The sequence below is a fragment of the Pleurodeles waltl genome, chromosome 6 (genome assembly GCF_031143425.1).
Source record: "Pleurodeles waltl isolate 20211129_DDA chromosome 6, aPleWal1.hap1.20221129, whole genome shotgun sequence".
Taxonomy (NCBI): domain Eukaryota; kingdom Metazoa; phylum Chordata; class Amphibia; order Caudata; family Salamandridae; genus Pleurodeles; species Pleurodeles waltl.
Window position 1 is genome coordinate 201,678,887 of NC_090445.1, and position 12,639 is coordinate 201,691,525.

Here is a 12,639-nt window from a genome sequence, read left to right on the forward strand (position 1 = left end):
TCTTTCATACAGCCTGCTTGAGTCAAGTCTCATTTCATGGTATGGATTATCACCCAAACTAGGGCGTTTAATTTAAAATGGAATTGCACTTTTTTAAACACATTGGTGTAAATGAGGGCCCCCCAGCCTTTTCTATAGTGAGAGCAACTTCTGTTCAAGGAAATTCCTCCAAAACTAATAGCAAACTTTATCACGGTAAAATAGTGACATGGAGGGTCATTCTGACCCTGGCGGCCGGTGGCCGCCAGGGCCACCGACCACGGGAGCACCGCCAACAGGCTGGCGGTGCTCCAACGAGCATTCTGACCGCGGCGGTTCAGCCGCGGTCAGAAGTGGAAAGTCAGCGGTCTCCCGCCGACTTTCCGCTGCTCGTGTGAATCCTCCATGGCTGCGGAGCGCGCTCCGCAGCCATGAGGATTCCGACCCCCCCTACCGCCATCCTGTTCATGGCGGGAAAGCCGCCATGAACAGGATGGCGGTAGGGGGGGTCGCGGGGCCCCTGGGGGCCCCTACCGTGCCCATGCCAATGGCATGGGCACGGCAGGGGCCCCCGTAAGAGGGCCCCGCAAAGTATTTCAGTGTCTGCCTTGCAGACACTGAAATACGCGACGGGTGCCACTGCACCCGTCGCACCTTCCCACTCCGCCGGCTCGATTACGAGCCGGCATCCTCGTGGGAAGGTCGTTTTCCCCTGGGCTGGCGGGCGGTTTTTCAGCAACCGCCCGCCAGCCCAGGGGAAAACTTGTAATACCCGCCGCGGTCTTTTGACCGCGGCGCGGTATTTCGGAGGAGGGAATTCTGGCGGGCGGCCTCCGCCGCCCGCCAACATTGGAATGACCCCCTATATCTGGTAACATTACATTAGTGACCATCGTAGGAATGATTATCAGCAGTGACCACAAAGCATTGCATGCTAGTAAGCTTTCAGGGTTTTTTGGAAATGCAACCTTTTGTCATAATCGGACTATCAGTGTCTGAAAATGCAAATTTTTCAAGCAAATACGACTTTCTATTCCGCGCAAACAGTCCCAATTTTCCACATGAAAAACCTTTTTTTCTGTGAAAAAAAGCTTTTTCTTTCAAACTGTCAGTTTTGTTTTTTTGTTTTTACACAGTCCCCAAACATTGCCTTGTCGTTTTGTCATCCTCATCAAGTAGCCACATATACAAGTGCCCCATCTAGACAGATTATGTTTCAAATTCCCAGGCACTACAATTGTAGGACATTGATGCTCACCATAACAACCATGGCTGGCTGTAGTATGCTAGTAATGCTCACCATTACACCATGACCACTATTGGGCCACGGCAGGACAACATAATGGCCAGTATATCCCCAATATCTCAGTCAATGCCATTATAATGCGAGGGATAGCCACCCCATGAATGGCTAAAATTAGGCTAGTCATGCTCTTAATGTATCAATGATGGCTGTCAGTATGCCACAACTAGACCATGAATGCCCAAATTATATGAAAGATGACCATAACTATGCCATTACCACTATTACTCCATGAACGGATACAATTGTGCCAGTCATTAACCCCTTTTGATGGGGCAGAATATACTTTTGGCTATCCTTAACACCAGTTATAGCTCCAAGGAATTGATACTGTTTTGGGGGGGTCGGCACAACAGTAGACATAGACACACATAAACATGCACAGACACACAGACACATAAATATGAACACACGTGCTCTTGAGTCTACACTATATCGCAAGAATGAATAAATGATTGAACTGATAGGAGTCAGATCCCGCCTCTCATCCCTCATGCATTGTCAGTCTGATAATTTTACCTGAAGTCACTCTCACAGGACAAGCTGTTTGCACCTAAAAGTAAGGTGGTGTTGGCTTTGGGAAGACTCTTGGTGAACCTGCTATACAAAGGGAAAGGGGAAGAATTGGTGAGAAAATGTGTTATTTACAGTGCCACAGCAGTGGCTGCCAGTCGAATCAAACAATACTGTCTATGCAGAAGGAATGTGAAAGTGCTCATCTACCAAATGTTTACCTTAAGTGGAGTGCAGTTTCGTGGAGATTGGGCCGGACACCACCTGGGCAAGATTCACTTCACCCAGAGTGCGGAACAGTGGCATCTCTGGCTGCTTCTGCATGCCTTTATCTTTAGGGACCACTCTTCCACATCTAAAAAAAACTTGACATCTTTTCACCTCAGAATGAATTTGGGTGGAAAAAGCAACAAGTATAACCACTGCGGATGCAAGCCCAAAACAAGCATAACCTACACATGGATGGTGAAAAAGTTATCAGCGTCATTGAATGTGTTAGATTTGTTTTGGACTTTTCGTCGTAGGAACTTGCACTATTGTTGTAAAAAGCATCCTTGGAAAGGGGAGCTGTTAAGGAGCCCGCAAGGAGGAGTGGTGCATGTGTCCAGAGAGCCTGGGACACTGTAGGAAGCTGGTGTGCTTGCTTCTGAACCTTTATTTTAGAGGCCTAGCAGGTAGTTTCAAGCAAAGACACATATAAGTATCAGGATAATTAATAAAAGCCAGTATTTGTGCGTTGGCATGTAAATTGAAAACAACAAATACAAAATAAACACGCATTGACAAAGTCAAGAGGCCGGACGTTGGCTACCAGTGTTTTCGCTTTTATCAGTGCTTGTTTTGTCACGTTTTTTTCAAACATTTTTTGTTGCGGAAGCTCTTCAATCTTAGAAATAAGAGTTAAAACATTTTTGGCTGCAGAGTATTCATTGTCATAGTAGTCCCTGGCACTTAAAGTGTGCTCCTTGTGAAAGGGCAGAATGCTGTCACAGTGATGTTAGCCAATGGCTGAAGTGGAATGAATCTCTCTGCTATGACGGCAGAAAAAATGTGAATGCACAGTAACCACTGGATGAAGTGGGCAAGCTGACAGTCCCTATAAGTGTATTATACATATGGGTAACAAAGAGTTCTCCAAATAGGGAAAGGGTCTACGCTGTCCACTTCCTGTATAGAATGCCATTTTTTGAGAGTGTGGGGGCTTAACCGGAGGACATGGACCCAAGTCCTCCAAAAAGATGCACTAATAAAGAAGAGGTAAGGTCCCACTTGGATAGACAGGATTTTGAAACATCAAAGTACCAATAGTTCGCTGATTTTGCCAGAATGAGATTACACTGAGAATTGTAATTGCTCCACTTCGGGTTTTATTGCAGAGAACAAATAACTCTCAATTAGGGTGCAGCAAAGGGGGATCCCACATAAACGAAGAAACTCAGCCAACACGTGTTTCGCCCTTCCGGCGCTTATGCCAGGGCTTTCTCAAGGCTGAAAGAAAAGGAAACAGACAACGACTGAAAAAGCCGACTGGAGGAATAATTAAACTAGTTTGTGATAAAGAGAAAGAAAAATAGAGCCAAAAAGTAAAAAAACCCTTTGCTTCACCCTAATTACCTCTTCTTTATTAGTGTATTATACATATGGGCCCTCATTACAACCCTGGCGGACGGGTGAGAAGGGCAGTAATACCGCTAAGAGGCTGGCGGAAAAAAAAATGGAATTATGACCATGACGGTTACCGCCATGGTCATCCGCCACTTCTCCACTCCGACTGCCAGGGCGGTGACGACTGCTGGGCTGGAGACTTCAGTCTCCAGCCCGGCGGCCATCAACAGGCCGCCGGCGGTATCCTGACCCTGCATACCGCCATGGATTTCGGGTGGTTTGGAACCGCCACGAAATCCATGGCGGTAGGCACTATCAGTGCCAGGGAATTCCTTCCCTGGCACTAATAGGGGTCTCAAACACCTCCCTACCCCACCCAAGAGTCCTCCTCCCACACCTCCCACCCCCCTGGCACCCCCTAAAGGTGGCAGGACCCCCCTCCCCACCCCTACCCCCAACATGCACAGACACACACCCCCTCCCCACCCCCAACATGCACAGACACACACCCCCTCCCCACCCCCAACATGCACAGACACACAACCCTACATGCACACATACACTGCAACAACACATACCCACACACATACACACAGACATGCACACAGACCGACCCGCACACATTTCCCATACACACAGCACCCCCGCAAGCATACACACACTCACACACACCCTCTACATGCTCACACGCACACCCCCATGCACACACACAACACACAACACCCCCCCAAACCCCTCCCCTAACGGACGATCAACTTACCTTGTCCATTGATCCTCCGTGAGGGGACAGGATCCATGGGGGCTGCTCCACCGCCAGCTCCCCGTCACCAGAACACCGCCCCCCCCGAATCATGGGACGTGATTCGGTGGGCGGTGTTCTGATGACGGGGCGATCGATGGAGGTGGAGCAACTGCCACTTCCCCGCCGACCGCCAGTATGGCTGCTGGAGGCTCTCCGTCCAAAAAAGGACGGAGGGCTGCCAGCAGTCATAATACGCCGCACGGGAAACCGCCTGCACTGGCGGTCTTCAGCACGGCGGTTCCTCATCGGTCTTTGAAAAAGACCACCGAGGTCGAAATGAGGGCCATAGTGTTAGTAAAATCAAAACGTCTTGGCTAAAGCCTGACCTAAAATGTATCCGAATAATGTTAATACACTCTAGAATTGTCCCTAGATGATTTTAAACTAGAATAGAGACAGAATTCCTGTGTTAAAAAGTCTTACGGGGTTTACACCTAAATCTCAAACAACAATAACTGATTTTCTGATAATGAATTGGCAATTTTAGAGGCGCAGTACTCTTTACATTAGTTTATGTTTTTGTCTACAGTGCTGCTGTTTTTTTTTTTTTTTTATTTGCATAGGTGAGGGAGGACACCCTGCTTGTTGTACAAGTACCAGCTCCTGGCCCTTCCAGAACCCCAAAACCAATGAATTAATCATCGAACTTGTAGAGGCCGACTAGTCACCCGCTAGACAAGTGAACAGTTGTCAATGATCAGTGGGGATCAGTCGAAAAGCCAGGTTTTGAGGTCTTTTCTGAATTGCGATAGAGTGGGAGATCTTCTCAGGTGGATGGGAAGGGAGTTCCAGGTCTTGGCGGTGTGGTGTGAGAAGGATCTTCCTCTGGCTGTGGTGTTCCGGACGTGTGGGATGGCGGCGAGGGTGAGGTAGGCAGAGCGGTGCTGTCTGGTGGGCGTGTAGAAGTGGAGTCTGCGGTTGAGGTATTCTGGTCCGTCATTGTGAAGGGCTTTGTAGGCATGCGTGAGAAGCTTGAATGTTATTCTCTTGTCTATTGGGAGCCAGTGCAGGTTTCTCAGTAAGGCGGAGGTTTGTCTGTGTCTGGGGGCGTTCTTGATGAGACGGGCAGAGGCCAAATGGCACAAAAAGCACAAATGGCCAGTAGTTTTCGCTGAGAAAATTGGCAACCCTAGAAGGAGGTGCTACAGGTGCCTCGAGAAGGTGATACACTGGAGGACAATGAAGGGATTTTTTGCAGAGACTGTAAAGATGGGAGCAACTGAACTGAAGAGAGAAGTGTAAGAACCAGGAGCAAGTGGAAGCTCCAGAATCCTGATGGGAAGGAGCACTGAAGGAGCTATCGAGAAAGTGGAGCGGGGATAAGCAGCCCTGCCAAGTTTATGGTGAGCTCCTGCAAATCAGGCTCTGAATTTGCAGGCTAGGGCTTAGTCTTATATAGCGCATTATCAAATCGGACTACCAGTCCAGGAATACAAAAAAGTCTCAAATGCAGCAGCTAGTTACACATGGCCTTGGGACACTTTGCAGACAAGGATAAGGAATCACTGAAGGGGCCCGGAGGTAGCACGTGATGCAGTATCTGAAACAGCGAGGGTGTGCTGCAAGAGTCTCAAGCAATGGTGAATGAATGATGGAGGGAGTGTTGTTGGACTAGGGGCCTCTTTAGGAGGCTGGACATCTTGAGGCCACCAGCTTTTCTGCGGTGGTCAGGACCGACCTTGCTGTGGCGGTCTGACCACCGCATTAAGACCATACTGCCGTCACCGCACGGATCGGTGATCCCGATGGGCTGACAGCGGCGGAGGTCATAATCAGCCAGGGTGGCACTGCATGCAGCGCCACCCTGCTGATTATGACCTGGTTCTCCACCAGCCTTTTCATGACAGTATCACCGCCATGAAAAGGGGACTCCTGCACTGCCCATGCACTTGCAATTACGAGCCTGCGACAATGCTGCCACTACTTTCCCGCTGGGCAAGGTTTCAAGGAAAGTCATAATTGGTCCGTTGGGGGGGGTTCACCAGTGTGGCGGCAACGTCCCCGTCGGAAGTTCGGTCGACAAGCCTTACCATCCACCGAACTCCTAATCAGGCCCTCAGTAAGGAAGAGGACTACAATAATTTAGGAGGTAAGAAGGACGACTGGGCAAGCTTGAGATAAGCAATGCTGGAATCAGCAATGAGAGACCACTGCAAGGTCTAGAAGTGGGGAGACAACAAGAATGACCCATTCTTGTACCTCTCAATTCCAATTTGAATACATTTGCATACGCCTACCCACCCTGTACATGAAACGTGCACCCCAAAATGTAATTCTGCACGTTAGCTCAAGGTAGGCCCTTTATTCATAAACATTTTACTCTGGGGGGCTCGGATTACAAAGTTTGAAGGCCAATGGCCTACAGTGTGTGTGTGAGAGACGTATGAGCTGGACATCTAGTGAGAGGTGGGGCTTTGAACCTATCACTGTGCTTCCAGAAACAGAGGGGCTCGCCAAGGGGGGTAGCTGAAACATTCGAGCTCAGGCTTGACCAAACCCTCCTACCATCCCCCAAAAAGACTTACAAAAACATCTGAGGCGGCTGCCCATGTCCCTGGGAATTAACGGAACCCTTGATTGACATCATCAGCGTGGTCTCTTCAAAACTAGCTGGAGGCCCAGTGTGTGCAGGGGTTTCCAGTTCACTGTGCATTTGGAAGAGCTAGTGGCCTGACGCAAAATGATAAGCCCACTTGGTAGAATGTGATGAGGGGCCTCAAAGTCTCCCAGATGAGATGGAGGAGGCCAGGTTGGAAGGTTGGGGCCCCCTGGACGGTTGAGGGTCCCCACCTCGCAGAGGAGCGAATGATGAGCAACCATTGGCAATTGTACTGGAATGTAATAAATCGCTAGGTAGGGGCGCTGGAAGGGCATTTCCAATTAAAAGGCCAACGGGATTTCAAGTGAAACACACAGATAAAGCAAACCTAAGACAGGCTATGGAAGTGACAAGAGCAGAGGCACGGAGCAGCACTTGGGCAAGGTCCCATATTGGCAGTGAACCCAGCGGTAGCATGGCAAGTGAAAGGGTGCCTAGCAACAGCAATGGCACCAAGCATGGCATAGCACTTTCATACAGGTACTACTCAGCCATGGCAGGGCAAGCGAGCTGAGCCCATGCTGTGGGACACATTACTGCTGGGTGGACAAACACAGGGCCCAGCCCAGATGCATGAGGGACTCACCAGGACAACCATGTATGGTAGCGAAGGCAACTGGCCTAGTAAGTCTAATTCCTCTTTCAATAAAAGAATGCATATGGCAGAATAAGAACAGCACTGAGAAAGGAGAAAGGAGAGAAACACTGACAACTGGCTGGATGCTTTCTAGGTAATAGTGTGTATAATTGGGGCAGCATTTCCAAATTATGCGACAGACCTGTGGATGTATGAATACAGGATCCATGAAATGCAGAGAAAATACAGGGGAGATGCATGGGTCTATCATGATAAACTTTCCACTTGCTTAAAGATTCAGAAGTGGCCTACTCTAGAATTGTACCACAAAGAAGTGGCCGGTTTCATGGAGGAGGTGGTGGGGGGGGACAAAACGAGTTCAGTTTGGCAAGGACACAAATAAACAAGTTTCAACTGAGACAATTGCTTAATAATTACCATAGGTGGGAGGCGGTTGTGATCATTCTAAATAGCTTTGAGCAGGGTTTTCCTAGCTCATATGAGGGCATGGTAAGGTTCAGGCATTGTACCAACCTTAAATCTGCACAGGACAACATGGCAGTGGTAAGGGAAAAATGAATTAAGAAAGAGTTGAGGTCAGTCAGAATAAAAGGCCCTTTTGAGGAACAACTACTACCAAATGTTATTGTATCCACCCTGAGGGTGGTCTTCAAGAAGTAGCTGGACAGGTCCGGGCTGATCCACCCCTCTCCTTCCCTGAAGGGAAATCTGTAAATGATGGGCTGAGCCAAGAGCATTGCACACCCTTCTAAAACTCTTTGGAAAACACCATAGACGTGGTTAGAACAGCAGGCAAAGTGGTACTTATGGCAAAAGAAGACATAGAGACTGCCTTTCAGCAACTACTGGTTCACCTAAGCAGTTTCAACCTGCTGGGTTTGAAATTTCCAGGACAGTACTATTTTAACAAATGCATGCCCATGGGTTGCACAGTCTCATGCACTTACTTCAAGATGTTTAACATTTTTCTCGAATGCGCACTGAAGAAGTATCATTCAGAGGGAGGGTTGATTCACTATTTGGAGGATTTTCTATTGGTGTTAAGCCAGGGTCAAAGCAGTGTGAGAACCTGTTAAGGGCATTCATTTTCTTGACAGAAGCTTTGGGAGTACCAGTAGCAAAGCAGAAGATAGAGGGTCCAAGGACAGAATTGCCTTCCTGGGCATAGAGAATGATTCGTGGACAAGACTCTGCATACTCCCAATAGAGAAGATCAATGGTTTACTGGAAAATCTCAGAAGCCTTTGCAGCAAAGAAAAAGAAAAACTGGACGAGAAACCAGAGCTGCTGAGGAAACTCAATTTCGTGGACAGGGTCATCACAACAGGAAGCATATTTGACAGGAGGCCGGCAGGGCTGACAAAGAAAGCACCATCACGAGAAAATGGGGGCGAGGGTGAAAAGGGACATGCAGGTATGGCAGGCATTCCTGAGTGAATTTAATAACGCTCTAATTTGGAGACAGCCATGGGCCACAACATAGGAGCTATAGCTGCATACTGACACCGCCAAGAGTAAAGGCTGCGGAATGTTGGTGGGTAAGGCATGATGCATGCAAGAGTGGCCCTAAACATGGAAGGCAAGGGGGAAGACCATAAATATCACATTATTGGAGCTGTTTCCCGTCCTGGCAGCATTATTCATATGAAAGAAGGAGTTAAGCAACAAAAAGATTTTGCTGTAGTCAGACAACTTTGCAGTGGTTCAAATGATAAACACCGGCACGGCAAAGTGTCCATGTGTATCACAGCTTATGATGTGGAACCTGATAAACGCACACAGATGTCTTAACATTAAAAGGAAAAGAGGCATAGAGAGGGCACCACTAACGCCAGGGTAGACGCTCTCTCATTTCCAGCTCTAGAAATTCAGACAGCTGACTCCTGGGGCAGATCCTCAGATTACTCCTGTTCCCAAAGAATTGTGGGCCTTACGAGACCAGGATTGGACTAGCTGGTAGAAACCTTGCTGGTGCCCAAGACAAGGATGTGGTTCCGTAAGTACCTAGAGACTTTTATGAGGGTTACAGATGTTTGCAAGAGGAACATGCAAGCTGCAGTGGACCCACTGCATTAGAGGTGATGGAAAATGGCCAGTTCAGCCAACACACCTACAGCATTCTCTCAACAGGCCGCGACGCTGAAGGAAGAAGGAAGTTTGTATGGTTCATAGGGCAATCTTACGTTTCAAGAGCGCAGAGGTGGGCAACACAAGGACAGAAGTACATCACACAAGGTGTCCCAGCACAGCCATAAGATGGATGGGCACTCCAGGCATGAAATGGGATCAGCTACTCCCCACTATAGAGAAGCAGTCATGTAAGTGAGAGAAACCAGACATAATACTGATTCTTTTGGGGGGTGACCTGACAACCTTTGGGAGGTGGCAGCTGTTAGGAATCATGAACAAGGACCTCCTGGGAACTGCGAGGTTATGCGCTCCCACCAGGCATGCAACACCCATTGGGCTAAACGGACTTTAGCCACCCCTGTCATGTGCAGTAGCCCAGGCTGCAGCTTTGTGGCTGCCTGTAACAGGGCCAAGAAAAGCCCTGAAGGTGCATGGCAGAATAAACATTTGCTTTTCTTCAAAAGAGACACGTTCAGCTTGTGCAAAGTGTCTTTCCAGTACGGGATGGGGATCTCTGGTGAATCACAATATCGGAATACTCAGACCCCATGGAGGGAGCTCTCCAGGTATAGGGCATTGTGTTTTATCTTTCACTGCTGTTTTAACAGAGAAACAGCATTAGGCCATTAGCATTGGAATTAGAAAGAATCTGCACTTGAAAGTCGATCTCTGCCCTGTTGCCAACTTGACTGATGCTGCAAGCTATTCAGTCAAAGAAGCAGAAATCCCTAGGTGTCTTGAATTATAATTGCTTTCATATAGTTTTATTTCTGTTTTTTTTTTTTTAAACAGTTGTGCACGCATTCATTGCACAGCTGCCAGTTTGGATTCTTCTTCCAACAGCACCCTGAATTTGGAGCGGGGCTGTAATTTTCCAACAAAAAAAGATCAAAAGATTAACAAAGAACACGCAAAGTGAAACAGGCAGAATAGGGTTAGGGCAGTACTTTGTTTTGGTGGTTGCTGGTGGACAACACCATCCCTTATTAGTGTGGGACACCGATTTTTAAAAGATGGTCCAAGGGTGGCAGACTCTGTAAAATGTTCCTGGCTCCCTGTTCTATCACCGCAGGAAAGCCAGCTAAGGCCTCCAGCATTGATTTGCTTGTGAGTGAGTGTGTTTGAGTGTGTGAGGACGTACTGGTGCCGCAGTAATTTTAACAATGGGTTCACACGCAGTGGTGCAGCGAAACCTGTAACTGTACTCCTCTACCTCATGCTGGCTCTATAGCTCAGTTTAAGTGACCAGACTTTGAAATCCAAAATCCAGAACATTCCACAACCATAGAATTTGGACTACAATTTTGCGTCAATTGAAGAAGATAGAATTTATTACCTAAGAGTGCTTAGCAAAACAGACAATGTGGCACTAAGGAGAATTTAATGCAACTTGTAAAAAATCCTCTGTGGTAACCAAATACCTTTCTGCTATGGCCTGCTACTAAGCCTGAACTGCTGCACATAAAAACGTACCTTCCTCTGTGGTCAGTCGACCCGCTCTGAAAACAGAGATATATACTAAGTTTAATTCAATTTGTCAGAGCAAGGGGTGAAAAGCCGGGACATCACCCTAGCAGGATGAAACATGTGCACCGCAGGAAGGGCTCACATCTCATGCACTCTTCCCCTGTGCCTTGCCATGGCTTCTGGGTGCTCACCTCTGACAGTCCACCTGAGAGAAGGTCCTTGTGTGCCACCTGCCCTGCAAGTTTAGTGGCTGGGCATACAATAGAAGGAAGAGGGAGATCAGTAAGCTGCTGTGATAACTACACCTAGAACTGTGACCCCAGAGCTTTCCACCACAGTACCGTGTGCCCCACGGTCAACCTCATTATCAATGTGAGAGGGTGTTTGGGATTGGAAAATCTGGAGCTGAAGGGAGATGAAGTGTGCCCTGCTCCAAATCTGAGACATATACTCATTCCAAAGGCTCAATTTAAAAGCATATTGGTAGTGGCCCACTTGTGAAAGTCAGCTGATGCCTACTCCACCATCTACTACCCTTTGCCAACTTCATACTGGTAAATGTAGTCCTGTGGGTTAACACAGCTACTGCTGAGACAGTCCAGGTGACTCTCCTCTTTTTAATTTCTACCTAGAGAGTGGATTTTAAACCCCAAGCTTGGTTCCCAGAGAAGAGTTCACATTTTACATGTTTTTTTCATTGCCATTTGCATTTCTGCACAGGACCATTGTTTCCTTCTTATGTTCTAGTGTATTTTATCTTCCATTGCATTGGCCATCGACCATCACCTGGATCTCAGCACTGTTTATCCTGCCCTTTAACCATGGAATGGAATACAGACGGCGGCAAGACTGGTACTCAACCTCCCCAGAAGGACCCACATCACCCTCTCAAAAAACTACACTGGCTCCTGATTTAGAAGAGAGGCCAGTTCAAGATGCTGAACCATGCCTACAAGGCCCTACACAACGAAGGACCAGCATACATCATCAAATGCCTGACCTTCCACAGACCTACCAGATACCTCAGATCAGCTTCCCTCTCCCTCGCAGACATCCCACGGATCCGTTGAGCCAACAGTGGAGGACGCTCCTTCTTGTACCTGGCAGCCAAAGCTTGGAACAACCTCCCCTGCACCTCCGGGACCCCACCGTCACTCTAGCTAGTCAGAGGAGCCCACACAGCGCAAGCGCCTCGAGACTCTCACGGGTGATTTGCAGCGCTCTATAAATGTTTGATTAATAGTCACCCATTCCACATAGCACTGCATCCTCTCTTGCTCCCTGTCATCTTCTGTTTTCATTGTTATCCACCTGCTGATTATCACCACTTACAATTCATCTTTGTCTCCTTTTTTATTCACTATTGTCTCCTTGCCTCTTCCTATTTTTTCCGGCTCTGCTTGGGATCAAGAAGCTCATTTCAGTGCTTGTTTGGAGAGGAACCCAAAACTGAAAAGTTGATTGCTTCTAAGGAGATAGGGCTGAGCACCTGGATGATATAAATGGTATCCTGCACAGATACAAATGAGTTCCCACACACATAGAGTGAGACTTGTCACAAACAGACCCCATCATATTGTAAAGATAAGCTCTTTCACAGATACACCCATGTCCCTGCATATCCAGTGCTAAACCTTTGCACA